Raw genomic sequence first — 12,722 nt, 5'->3', positions numbered from 1 at the left:
TATCTATATATATATGTTATGGCTTCTGTAGTGAGGGGGTCAACATCATCATCCTGGCAATGTTGAGATTTTGAGTAACCCAATTATGCAAAGAGGACTATCCTGCACTGGCCGCACTAATTCTGCAATTCGAATTTCCTTGAAAATTTAGAGTAGATTTACTAAAGGCAAATAGGCTGTTCACTTTGCAAGAGAAATTTCCCTTAGCTTAGTGAATGAGGTAAAGCTCTGCTGACTTCCATCATCCAATCATGTGCAACCATATATATAAGGGGAGTATTGTGAACTCTACGAAAGGTAAAAATACCAGTACTATTAAACTTACACATTACTTAGCGTTAGGTCCACTTTCACACCATACGATGGCCTTATAATGCACCTAGCATGAGTTGCCATGCACTAGGTGCAATGGGTTGCCAATTATTTAAATGGCAACCCGACACACCTGCTGGGGGCCATTTATTGCAGTGCAGCTTAATGCATGGTATCGCATGAAAAAAGTAATGTGATTAACACAGCGCTATACTGTTGATGGGCCCTAAATCCAGTTCTGTGGGCAATGATCCCTAAAATATATAAATACGCTTCCAAGGACTAAAGAAATGAATGTCTTATTTTCATGCTTATGGGACCCACCAGACTGAAACAGTTCTGCTTTAGAAACCCAATGGGTGGAGTATGCAAAAACATAATTTACCCAAGAATCCCTTCTCCTTCAGAGGAGACAAATGTACAATTACTCAGAGGAAAGAAACTCAAGAATCCGAGACATTCTATGCTCTTTCTAGGGCTTAGCATTCATCTATCCGTGACTTGTGTCAGATTCCACACATTATGCATCTCGCCGTCCCTCCACATCAGAAGTTCTGATCTGCATCCAAAGTGTTGGTGAAATTGCAATCCACCACAAACTTACTTTCCACTGTCCCAACAAACTTTCTCCCACATCTAGAAAGTTTCAACTGTTGCCCCATAATAAGCCACATTCTCAGCGCAGCCCAATAACTGATGTCCTGTCCAAGCCAAACACATTTTGTCATAGTTAGGGAATGTTACCTTTAGCACAAGTGTAGTGTTTCTGCCCAGCAGAGAACCTAAATCAACATTATCTATTATTACACAATGTTAAGAGCAGGGAGAAAGGTGGGTGGTGGGTTTTTAATAACAACTTGAGCTGTTTTCAAAAAAAAGAAGCAATTGAGAAGTACAAAACCAGAATGTTTTTTTGTATCGTTTTGCTGCATCAGCGACCTGGGCTTCACGGGAAAAAGGCAGGGACATTCTCCGTATGACCCAAATATAGCTCTGCTTTCTCATCTAGGAAGTGCTGTATTGTGGGGAAGATAAAATGAAAACGCTGATGTTAGCCAGGTATTTTTTTTTGCGATTATGTGCCAAATAGGACACGAACAGAAAGTATAGACATTATTGTTGGGAAACTTCGCTTTTACACTCTAGAATATAAGCAAATATTGAGTTCAAAGATGATATTTAGACATACAACTATATTTGTATTAATTTCTTAGCAGAATTCTAGAAACATAGAAGAGTTATGGCAGAAGACGACCAATGGGTCCATTGAGTTTGCCCTTTTTTTATTTCTTATCCATTTTGAGTATAGATCTGTTCAGATACCAAGTATTGTACTCGATACAAGTACAAGTACAGATACTTTTCCAGCTTCAAGACTAGACTAGAGAAAAATTCAAAAGTTAGGAGGCAGCTGTCATTTTTAGGGAGCATACAGAGCTCCTGGGATGCACCAATATCATTTTTTCAAGTACAAGTACTGATACTTGTCCAAGTACTCACAGATACAAGTAGTGATACATTTTTGTTTATTGTCATGTGACAGTTTTTCTAAAAAAAATAGAGTTTCCTTCTAGTAGTTTTCAGGAGTCCCTCCAGCGCTGGTGCCGGTCTCTGATCCAGCGCCGACTGCTTTGTCTTCCTGTCTCACGGTGTCTGTCCGTGTGCACGCTCCCGGGCTGCCTGCATTGACTTACCCTGTGTCTCTCCTCTTCTCCCAGACAAAGATCTGTACTTGCGTCTGCCCCATCATCCTTCACGGCCGCTCGAGAATCTTCAGATCTTCGGACGGGAGTGAGCGGCCAAGACAGAGGTAAGTAATAACCTGTTTGGTAACTTTTTATTTTTTTTTGCATATATCTACCGCTTACTAGCAGTAGATATATGCAAAAAAAGAAGAAGGTTTAATTGTACTTTAAGTGATGCCTCTTGATCCAAAAATCTTCTTCCTTCCAGTTGTTTTCAGCAATGCCTCCGGTGCTGGTGCCGGTCTCTGATCCGGCGCAGACTCCTGTCTCTTCCTGTCTCATGGAATCTGTCGGGTTTGCACGTTCACAGCTGTGTGCATTGACTCACACAGTAGCTCACCTCCTCTCCCTGCCAGTGACTCCCACTGCACATCCGCCCGCACACATCCTCCGGCACGGCCGCTCGTGAAGCTGGATTTTACAGCTGGGAGCGAGCGGTGGAGAAACAGATACGTTTTTACCTATTTAGTAACTTTTTTTTATGTTTTTCCATAGATCTACTGCTTGCTAGCAGTAGATACTGTATATGTAAAAAAAAAATAAGACTCATTTTAAATTCCCTTACTGTTGACTGACCCACTATGTCTGCTGGACGTCTGTTTCAAGCATCAACTGCTCTTTTGGTAAAATAAGGTTAGTTTTAAACTTTCCTCCTTTTGGTTTAAGGTTATGTGCCATATGTTCTTGATATTAGCTTTATTCTGAAAATACAGCCACCAATCTCTGGCATTTTGTATTATGTACCTCACAGGAAACTGTCCCTAACACAATCTCTCTTTCTGTCTCTTTCTTTTGGTATGTTATTTTTGGCTCCCGAAAAACTGGTGTGGCACAAGCAGATTGGGTCACAAATTGGCAATATTAATATAAAGCTAAAGATGTCAGGTGGGTAAAGTTTTGGTGTCATCAAATTGTTGGCACAGAAATGTGTATGCCAAAGTATCTGGTTCAAGACTAAACGATACTGATCCTAAGGTCAGTTCAGTTATAGCGCTGCTCACACCACAGAGAACGACAGAACTACTAAAACTTGCCTGTGTAGCTCCAGTCCCTAGTCGTATGATCATGCAAGTTATTGCAGAAAGTAGCACAATGAACCAAGCTAGTAACATTGTGGGAAGTAGAATCATTTTTGAATATCTTTTTATGGAAGGCTTTGATTAACTGCGCATACGTGTTCTTTTTTTGTCACCGTTCACTATAACTAGTGATAAGCAATAACACCACCATGCTGTTTACCTAAACTGGCCACACATGTTACAATCTGATTATAGAATCTTCTTTGGACTTACCAGAAAATGTGAATTAATGCTGTGGGGGACAGGGTCAGCTGATATTGGCAGTGGTAAACCATGCATGAGTCAGGGACAGCCAGGAAAAGTCCAAGCAGGTTTGTCCTGCACTTCTATTCAGCAAGGTAGCAAATTAACACATTTAATGCAGGAGGGCTTTGTACAGCAAGCACATAGTATCAAACAATGAGTGAGAAAGGGAGTCCTGTGCATCAGCCATCTCGCCTATTAAAACGCCTATGGACAGCTGATACTAGTAATAAGGTCTGGCTGCAAGGTAAGGTGTGCACCTATGGATGCAGGCTACCACCCAAAGCTCTACAAATCCTCTGGACTCCAGGACCCAGTCCAGAACTTTTGTAACATCTGAGAAAATAAAGAGTTGGTTTTCCCCACATCAGCCATAAACCCTAGAATCCTTCATCCAGTGTGCTTTTGCCTTTGGCAGAAGCATAAAGAAACTGAGAGTTCACTTAAAAGATACCGACTACACATTTTTACTGCTGTATTAGTTATTGTGCACTCCCAACCCTCTATCCTAGGGGTAGCCAAACTTTGGCCCTCCAGCTGTGGTGAAACTACAAATGCTATCACGCATCTGCCTCTGAAAGTCATGCCTGTGGCTGCCAGCCTCTTGCAATGCCTAAGGGCACTTTTAGTTTCACCACAGCTGAAAGGTCACAGCTTGGCTACCCCTGCTGTCTATCCTCTAGACATGCAAGCCACATAAAATGAAAAAAAAAAAAGAATGATGGAGTGGAAATCCATAAGTTAAACACATATAAAAATAAAATACACTGAGTGGCCAGATTATTATGACCACCTGACGTTTGTAGGCAAATTAGCTATAATTACGCGCTGAAGTTGCTAGAGGGCGAGACCATTATAAATAGGGAAGAAGGTTGTTTACCACGACAGTAGAAGTGATTTTTTTCTGAAGACGGGTAAACAACGCGATTTAACAGCCTTTGAACGTGGGATGATTGTTGGCGCTCTGAGCCATGGAGCGAGTATCAGCAAAACAGCAGAATTCGTTAAATGTTCAAGAGCAGCTGTTGTTAAAGTGTTTAAAGACTGGACTGTCAGCCGAAAATCTGGGTCTGAACGTGCAAATTGTGGCCGTCAGCGACTAGTCAGAACGGACAGTGGCTAGACTGGTACAAGACAACAGAAGGGCAACATGTGCAGTGTCAGATTCCTCGCATCACCTTTCAACAGTCACGAGGCGGCCCAACTAAGTCATCTCGTGGAGTCATATCGTGGCCCAAGGAAGTACTGATGGGGTGGTCATAATAATCTGGCCACTCAGTGTATAAAACAAGTGAGACTCTTCTAGTTTCCTATTAAAATGACTAACATGGCTGCCATCTACATACTTTAAAAGAGACTTTTAAATGTGTGGATATTTATATCAACAATGTTTTTGGCAGAATAAGGGTGGTTAAAATAGAAAAGTCACAGTGCCACTTCAAAAAGCTGAATGCAAATCATCATTAGCATCAAGCAGAAAACTGTACTACGCCACGTAAATCTGTGTTTAAGTGTAAACATAATGATTTTATCGGATGTGCTGGCAGATGGATATACAAGAGAAATATTCCCTCCATATGACAAATCCATGTGTGGATTTTTAAATAATGCTCATTTCCAGGCCAAGAGATCTAATATATGGAGCGTGGAACTTCTCACCCCTGCCAGCTGCCCCTGCAACCATCATGTAAAATGGACCCCACAAGATGGAGTCTTTAAGGGCAACTCAAGTCAACAAGTGAAATCAATTAGCAAACTACTTTTGTACCAACTGGAACTATAATCAAAAGGGCCACTACTATTATTTAAAGTGAACCTGTTCTACCTATTAAAGTTTAAAAAATAAAGCTTCTGCTTGTGCAAACACCACAAAATGCCTGCTATTACATTTGTTCCCTTTCTGTGCACCTCTCTGATTTAATTTCACTTTGTTTCTGATCACACAAGAAATGAGGGGAGGTGGCTGTCATTATCCTGGAGAGAATAATGAGAGGTTACAAGCAGGTCTAAGGACCTTTGAGGAACTATGCGTGCATATGTACACTTGTATTGGAGAAGTGTGTCTGGGCACTTAGCAGAACCTTAACCCATAGCCTAAATGTATATGTACAGGATTTACAACCCAGTGTTAAATGTTAGTATTTTTTCCTATGTTTGTGGTTTGGTCGTTCTTGGTTCCTTTCCTTTTGCCCACATGGTGTCTCCCAGAGTCCCAGGAGTGGAGCTTGTATTACTAAGGTCATCTTCTGGTGAAGGTACAGCAAGGACCCGCTCTCTGACAGTGTGTATCAAGTGGTGGCTGCAACCAGCATGCTATGACAGTAGTTGGGGTTAGATGAAGATGGGGCAGATCAAGTAGCTTTTAAGTTGTGGGGTCCTGTATAACTAACCAATTCTTAGGGCCAGAGTGGCAAGAACAACGAGCAAGCATAGGTTATGAACATAGGCTTATTGAAGGCAAAGTTGGATAGGACCTCGGCAGCTGAGGTACGAGTCTTATGGAGTCTTATGGTGTCGAGGGTAGAACACAAGTGCTAAAGCGGCCCTTCACCCAGATCCTCATAAATCAAGTAAAGGCACCTTTAGAAAACTTAAAAAGACATATTTACTGTTCACAGCAAACTTTTGTTGTTGTTGAATTCATTAACCTTATGTACTGTATTTGCCATGCTCCTCTACCAGCAGCAGTTGTTTGTAAGGGCAGAGGATTCTCATTCTTCAGTCACTCTTCCCACTACTTCCGGGAATAGTTGCTGCCCCCTCACAATGACTCACAGATAGATCCCATGCATGCACACTCAGAGCTCTACAGTAAAAAAGAATTTTCCCACAGTTTACTGATGAGATCTCCCTGGAAGGTGATGTAGCCTTCCCAGGAGGCATCTGTGAGGCTCTGGCTACATCACCAGTGCTTCAAAAGACCAGGAAGTAGGGTTCAATTATAAGAATAAATATTTTGTTTAAAAAATACATTTTATACCAGGAATTTTTAATGTGAGGGGGGAGCCCAATTTAACAACAAGAAACAGCATGGTATGTCCTGTACGTGCCCACCCAGGGAATAGAAAGCAGACCGTCCATCTTATTGGGGTGAAGGTCCAGTTTAAATATTGTCCATTTAATTTTCTTTAAAAAGACTAAAATAAAGCACCCTTGTGTGCTTGGTGTGTGCTTGAAGACATCCCTTTACATATCCATGAACATGACCATTAGGACTCAACCATGCTGATGTATACCTCTTCTAATATTTATTCATCATTTACAACACTGAGACATGTTGGCGTTGTTGTTGAGGATGGAGATCAATATGCTCCATTGTGTAGATTTCATAGTAATTAACATTCACAGGAGAGATTGCAAGCATGCAAATGCTTGTATGCTTTATGGAGGGGATGTAACCCTATTTTACTGCTTAGAACAAACACGTGTGGTTAATGAATTTGGGAATGTGAAGTTATCACTTGTCCAGAGTCTCCAGCAATAGCCCCAAGCCCTGAAGAGATGTCCCTGGAATTTCTCACTAGTGACAATGGCCTTATTTTGCTTTAGCTGAACATAAAACTATGAATGATGGTTAAATTTAAGTGTCACTGATCAGTTTCCTTCCAGGGCAAAAAATATACAAGCAGATTCATTGGTTGCTACCTAGATTGTCCTTCAGTAGTACTTATGTGATTGTGATAGAGAGTCATTAGATTATAAGCTCTGCTTAATCAAGCTCGAATGTGAATGGCACAGTGTCAGAACACCATGTGAATGAATAATAATAACTGGTGGTCAGGCTGGGTATAGAATATAAAACTGGCTAACTAAAAGAAATAAGCCAACAATGGGCTCCATTCAGAAGTTTAAAAATACATATAGTGTCTTCTTTAAAAATAGAAAAATAAAAGGACTGTGATGAGATGGACCCAACAGGATCTCCAGATGCCTCAAATGCAGCAGCTAAGCCAAAGCATGGCCTCATACCCTGGAGATGGATTCTCTGCAATGCAGAAAGAACAGCTATTGTGCAATCCAGCTATAAAAGGGTGACATCTTAAAATGGGCAGAGAAATGACTGAGGTTCCAATCCCTCCCTTCTTTATGCAAAACCCAAAAGGCTATACTGTACATACTTAATAATTATCATTGTCATCAGCAATGACAGCCCTCATTTCTCTTCTGATAATTTGTTGATAGTCCCAGGCCCCAGCACCGTGTGATTTCCTCACAGTAAGGAATGAAATTGCCTAGCTGGAATCAAATAATTTGTATGCTCCTGTATATAAAACACAGAATAACCAAAAAAAAAAAACTAGCAGCAGACAGACAAGTCTGAGGGTGGAGGCAGGAAAAAAAAAGTCTGTTTCTCAGGATATCTTAGAACTAGGAATTGGGAACTGTGGACATTTTGTTTAGTCATAACTAAGTCATATCAAATGGCATGTTTTGCTTGTAGATAGAAGAGGTGAACCGCACAAAAGGAAATATTACTGAACCAGAGTCAAGTTAATATAAATAATCCTCTCAGAAATTCTGCAGGAAGTGTCATTTAACTCGGTGGCCAGAGCCACCACAAAGAAAGAGGAGGATGCTTAACCCTTTTGTAGACCCCCAAACTTTTTTGCTGACAGCAAGGGCAGCAGATGGCTTAAAGTGACACTAAACTCAGAAGTTAAATCTTAAAAATGCATTCAAGTACCCCAGCTATTAACAAAAATGTATCTATTTTGTGTATCACTCTGTAGATCCTCAATTCATCTCCTTCCTTCTGAAGGTTGGCTACTTTTGTTCCCCATGGTCCCTGTGTGTGTTGTAAAGTAGCCACCGCTCCAAGCTCACTCCCGTGATGGACTACAATCTCATGTTTAGTTTACTAATTTGTATTGAGAGTGTAGTCCATCACGGGAGTGAGCTTGGAGCGGTGGCTACTTTACAACACACACAGGGACCATGGGGAACAAAAGTAGCATACCTCCAGAAAGAAGAACAGTGTTAGCATGAACTAAGAAATCTGTAGTATCTTTAGCTTTGAAAAAGGTGTCGATACTTGGCACTTTCACAAGAACTGCCAGGGTTGCAGCGGCTGCAGCTGGGACCTGTCTCTGGCGCTCCACCACTGTCCTGAAATCATTAGTCTGTATTGTTTTAGAAAAACTGTCACATGACAATAAACAAATATGTATCAGTACTTGTATCTGTGAGTACTTGGACACATATCAGTACTTGTACTTGTAAAAATGCTATCGGTGCATCCCTTTTATATATTTGTAAAAAAAATCATACATACATAAATCATACATTAAAACAGAGATGTACACATCCCAGGAGCTCCGTGTGCTCCTTAAAAATGACAGCTGCCTCCTAACTTTTGAGTTTTTCTCTAGTCTAGTCTTGGAGCTGGAAAAGTATCAGTACTTGTACTTGTAGCGAGTATGGTACTTGGTATCTGAACATCCCTACTCAAAATATTTATTTGGCCAGTCTTTTCTACTGACGTTTTGATGCACACATTAGTGTGTGCAAACATCAGTTCTCCTTACAGAATCAAACATTTTATTTTCATCACCTACATTCAATCTTACTCAAATAATGACTCTTTCAGTTTATTTGAATATGCAATTTTGCTTCCCCAAACAAGAGGTCATTTGTGCAATACACCTCATGATCAGCAATCATCCACCTTCGTGATGTCTTACACAATACTGGAAACAACACAGCTGTTTATCTGCTGAACATGCTTCACTGCAACTAATGACATTACGGAGAAACTACTGTGACTTAGATGAACGCTTAGGTTACCTTCGTGTAAAGCATGAACACTTTGCTGTTGAAGTGACTTTGAGCACATAGTTCATTTGCTCAGTGGTTGTAATTTTCATCTTAGCGTTCATCTTCTGCACCTCACTGTCCTGCTGTCTAATATCCGGTATGTTCCCCTTCTCTATGGTCCTTAGTCCAAGACTGGGAAGGCCAGTGTGTTCACAGGTCTGCCCTCATTCCAGTAGTAATGAGGCTGGGTTTGGTGTGAATCCAGTTAAACTGATTTTGCCCAAGACCGCTCAAAACTGTGACTGACACCGCAACCTCCCTGCCAAATCAGTTGCATAGAGCTCTACATCACAAATGGGCGGGAATACACTTTAATTATTTTTTTATTGAAAACCTAAATTCATTAAAGAGTTTCTAAACCCTCCGGTTTTTTTTTGCAAATATCTACTGCTAGCAAGCAGTAGATATATGCAAAAAGTAAAAAAAAAAAAAAAACGCTTTAACAGCAGTTTAAACTTACCCCGTCTTTGCAGTTCGGATTTTCGGCCCAGAGACGAGCAGAGACGCAAGGTAAGTCTACGGACGTGTGCACCCGCATGCAGACACCGCGGGATCGGAAGTGCCTGCAAGGACAGAGGAGTCAGCGCTGGATCGGAGAGCCTCCGCACCGCTGGAGGGACAGATGAAAACATCAGGAAAGAAGAGGAAGATCGGATTAAGAGATATCATTTAAGGTAAGTGCTGACATTAACATTGGGGGGAGGGAACTTTTTTTGCCTTTAATGTCACTTTAAAGAGGGTTTTATATCTTCCTGAAGCCCAGTTTTAGAGCCCAACCAAATATTTAATTTAAATCAGCTAAATGCATTCCAGGTGCATCAAAGTATAAGGTGTGCAATGTCTTACAGTTGGTTTTCTTCAGAAAGCAGCCATAGCCTGAGTAGATAAGCCTGTCCCCTGCCAGCATACTGTAGAGGAGGACCCTTACGCTCTATATGGAAGCAGTGGTCTCTCTCAGAGGTCTAACACACCCCCCTCACCCCCGGTGAGTCAAAGCTAGAGCTCTCCAATCAGCAGAGAACATAAGCTTTGCTGATTGAAGAGAGACCACTGCTTCTGCAAAGAGAGCAAGGATCCTTTCCTGCAGCATGCTGGGTGGGGAAAATTTTCTACTCTGTGAAATTCTCTGCTGGTGATAGGGCCAGCAAAGCCTGCGAATGGTCTGGAGAAAAGATGTGGCCAATTAAAGTATTTTTAAGGTGGGGACAAAGGCCATAGGCTTCATTTACAAAAATGTGTGCAAGGAAAGTGTGTGCGTGTGTGCGTGTGTTGCTATAAATCCCAAAACATCTTTAGGTTGCTCAACAGTGTTAACAAGATATGTACTGAATAATAAAAGGGAAGTTATGAATCATCTAAAAATACAGGCTGCTAAACCTTTGTACTGCATATAGAAAATTAATTGTACTAATCGCATTGTTAAAATATTTTTAAAAATTACTGTAAGCTTTTTTTAACTCACAGGTCGCCCACATAACCTAATACGATCTCAAGTTGTCCTTTGGAGCAAGTTTCACCAGTTCACTAATACATTGGAAGAATGCAATATTCACCTGGGGGAGTTAATGGTAGACTCCAGTCTGGCACAGCAAATTTCTTATCACTTGCTCAATTTGTATAAATATACTGCATAGCGCTATGGTGGATGAGCAGCAACAAGTTCAGTCAGGTTAAGCTACTGGAACTGTTGCAAGATTTTATATTATGGGCTCATTGGATGGACTCATCAGTTGAAGCTTAATCATTTTATTGTTAGGATTTGTAAGAGTGGTAAATGGTCATTTTTGTCTAGGGGAATTCTGTACAACCGTTTTATTTACCTGATCCCCAAGGCTCCGAGACAGGCACTCACAGCTTCTTATACCCTGTGTTCCAGCAGTCAGAGGCCCGCTGACATGATATCTAATGTAGGGCCCATAGCCCTGCATTATAAATGAGAATGCCGTGGAACAGTCAACAAGCTGGAGCAGAGAGGCGAGCGCTGACTGGTGGGGAAGTCCTCTTTACTCTACCCCTAGACATAAATTGGCAGTTAACCCTTCCAGTGCAGGGCAGCCCCACTGCTAGGGTTGGTATTTTTCACCTGGACATGTACTTTAAAGCCAAATTAAAGCCTCACAACTTTTTTTTTCCCTTTATAGTACTGCACCTTATGTTTCAAATTTTAACTGAATTTACACTAAAGTACATTTTTGCTTAGTGGAAATGTGCTCTCCCACTCCAGTATTCTGTTTTGGCACAAGTCAGTAATGACCGCATTCTTTATCAAAAGAGTCCCTATGTATCCTTTTATTGCCAAGAAAGAGAGGAGTGTGCCTGACCAAGTTAGTTAGAGCGCAATGGATAACATGGTCAAAAAACGATCAAAAAACATGGAATTTGGTTTAAGTAATGAAGGTTATGGTTTGAGGAATCTGTCATAGGCAGTGGGCACATAGTTTTTTAAGAAAAATGTATTTTTATTTATTATTTATTTAATACAAACGATGATGGTAATGACGATGATGATTATTATTGTATTATTATTATTAATTTTGTTGTTTTGCTGTTATTATTAATATTATTGTTGTCATTGGTATTATTATGGTATTAGTATTGTTGTTGTTTTTTGTATTATTGTTGATGTATTTATTATTGATATTATTAATATAATTATTATTTTATTGGTAATATTTTTGACTATATTATATTATGGTATTATTGCTTAAAACAGACACTTACCTTTCATTTTGTCAAAGTTTGCATTGTTAAATTTTTAACCTGAAAAGTAGCTGACAAAAGGGACTTTTGTTGAAATTTCAACATTCTTCCTCCTTGAATCTAGCAGCTGTTTTTTAGAGAAGAAAGCCTAGTTGTATTTATCATGAGCAGAATGAGTGAGAACAAACAGGAAGCTCTCATCAGCAGCCCCCTGTGCTGTGCGGGGCAGATAGAAAGGTAGAGAGAGAGAGGAAACAGCTCTGTAACCTGTGATACGGGGAGGACAGATTAGGCTGGGTGCAGCCATGTAGGATAAACAACAATGTCCTGACTTTGTCAGCCACTTCCAGGACATTCAACTTAAAGGAATCCTGTGCTGAGAGACATGCAGGGGTGGGCCCTGATCAGCTCTGAAAATGCTGGTTGCCTGACTGTACAACTTTAATACTTTCTGAGCAACTGACCTGGGTCAAGTATGCAAGTTAAAGCTGATCTCCAGGCAAACAGCTAAATATACAGGGGAGCTATTTTACCTGCCCAAGTATTTGCATTTCTGTCCATCCAGTTATGTGACTTAAACAGTTCTGCCACATTGCAGTTCAGTAACACTTACAGGTCTTGTCCCTCCCCCAGCCTGTGACTGGACAGTGAAAGGAGAAGCAGCAGACTGATGAGCTCATTCCTCTGTCACTCTGTGCTCTCCTTCTTCAGCTTGTCCTTTGTTAGCACTGTAGCAAAACTGCTGCCCAGGTCCACTTTAAGCCCGGCAAAAAAACTATTATCCTTTTTTTATTTTGTGGAATTAGCCAATTAAAGTATATAATATATA

Source organism: Nanorana parkeri, unplaced genomic scaffold, assembly GCF_000935625.1.
Source record: "Nanorana parkeri isolate BGI_ZX_2015 unplaced genomic scaffold, ASM93562v1 scaffold140, whole genome shotgun sequence".
In the NCBI taxonomy this organism is placed as follows: Eukaryota; Metazoa; Chordata; class Amphibia; order Anura; family Dicroglossidae; genus Nanorana; species Nanorana parkeri.
The sequence above is the reverse complement of the archived record's forward strand: the minus strand, read 5'-3'. Positions refer to the sequence as shown.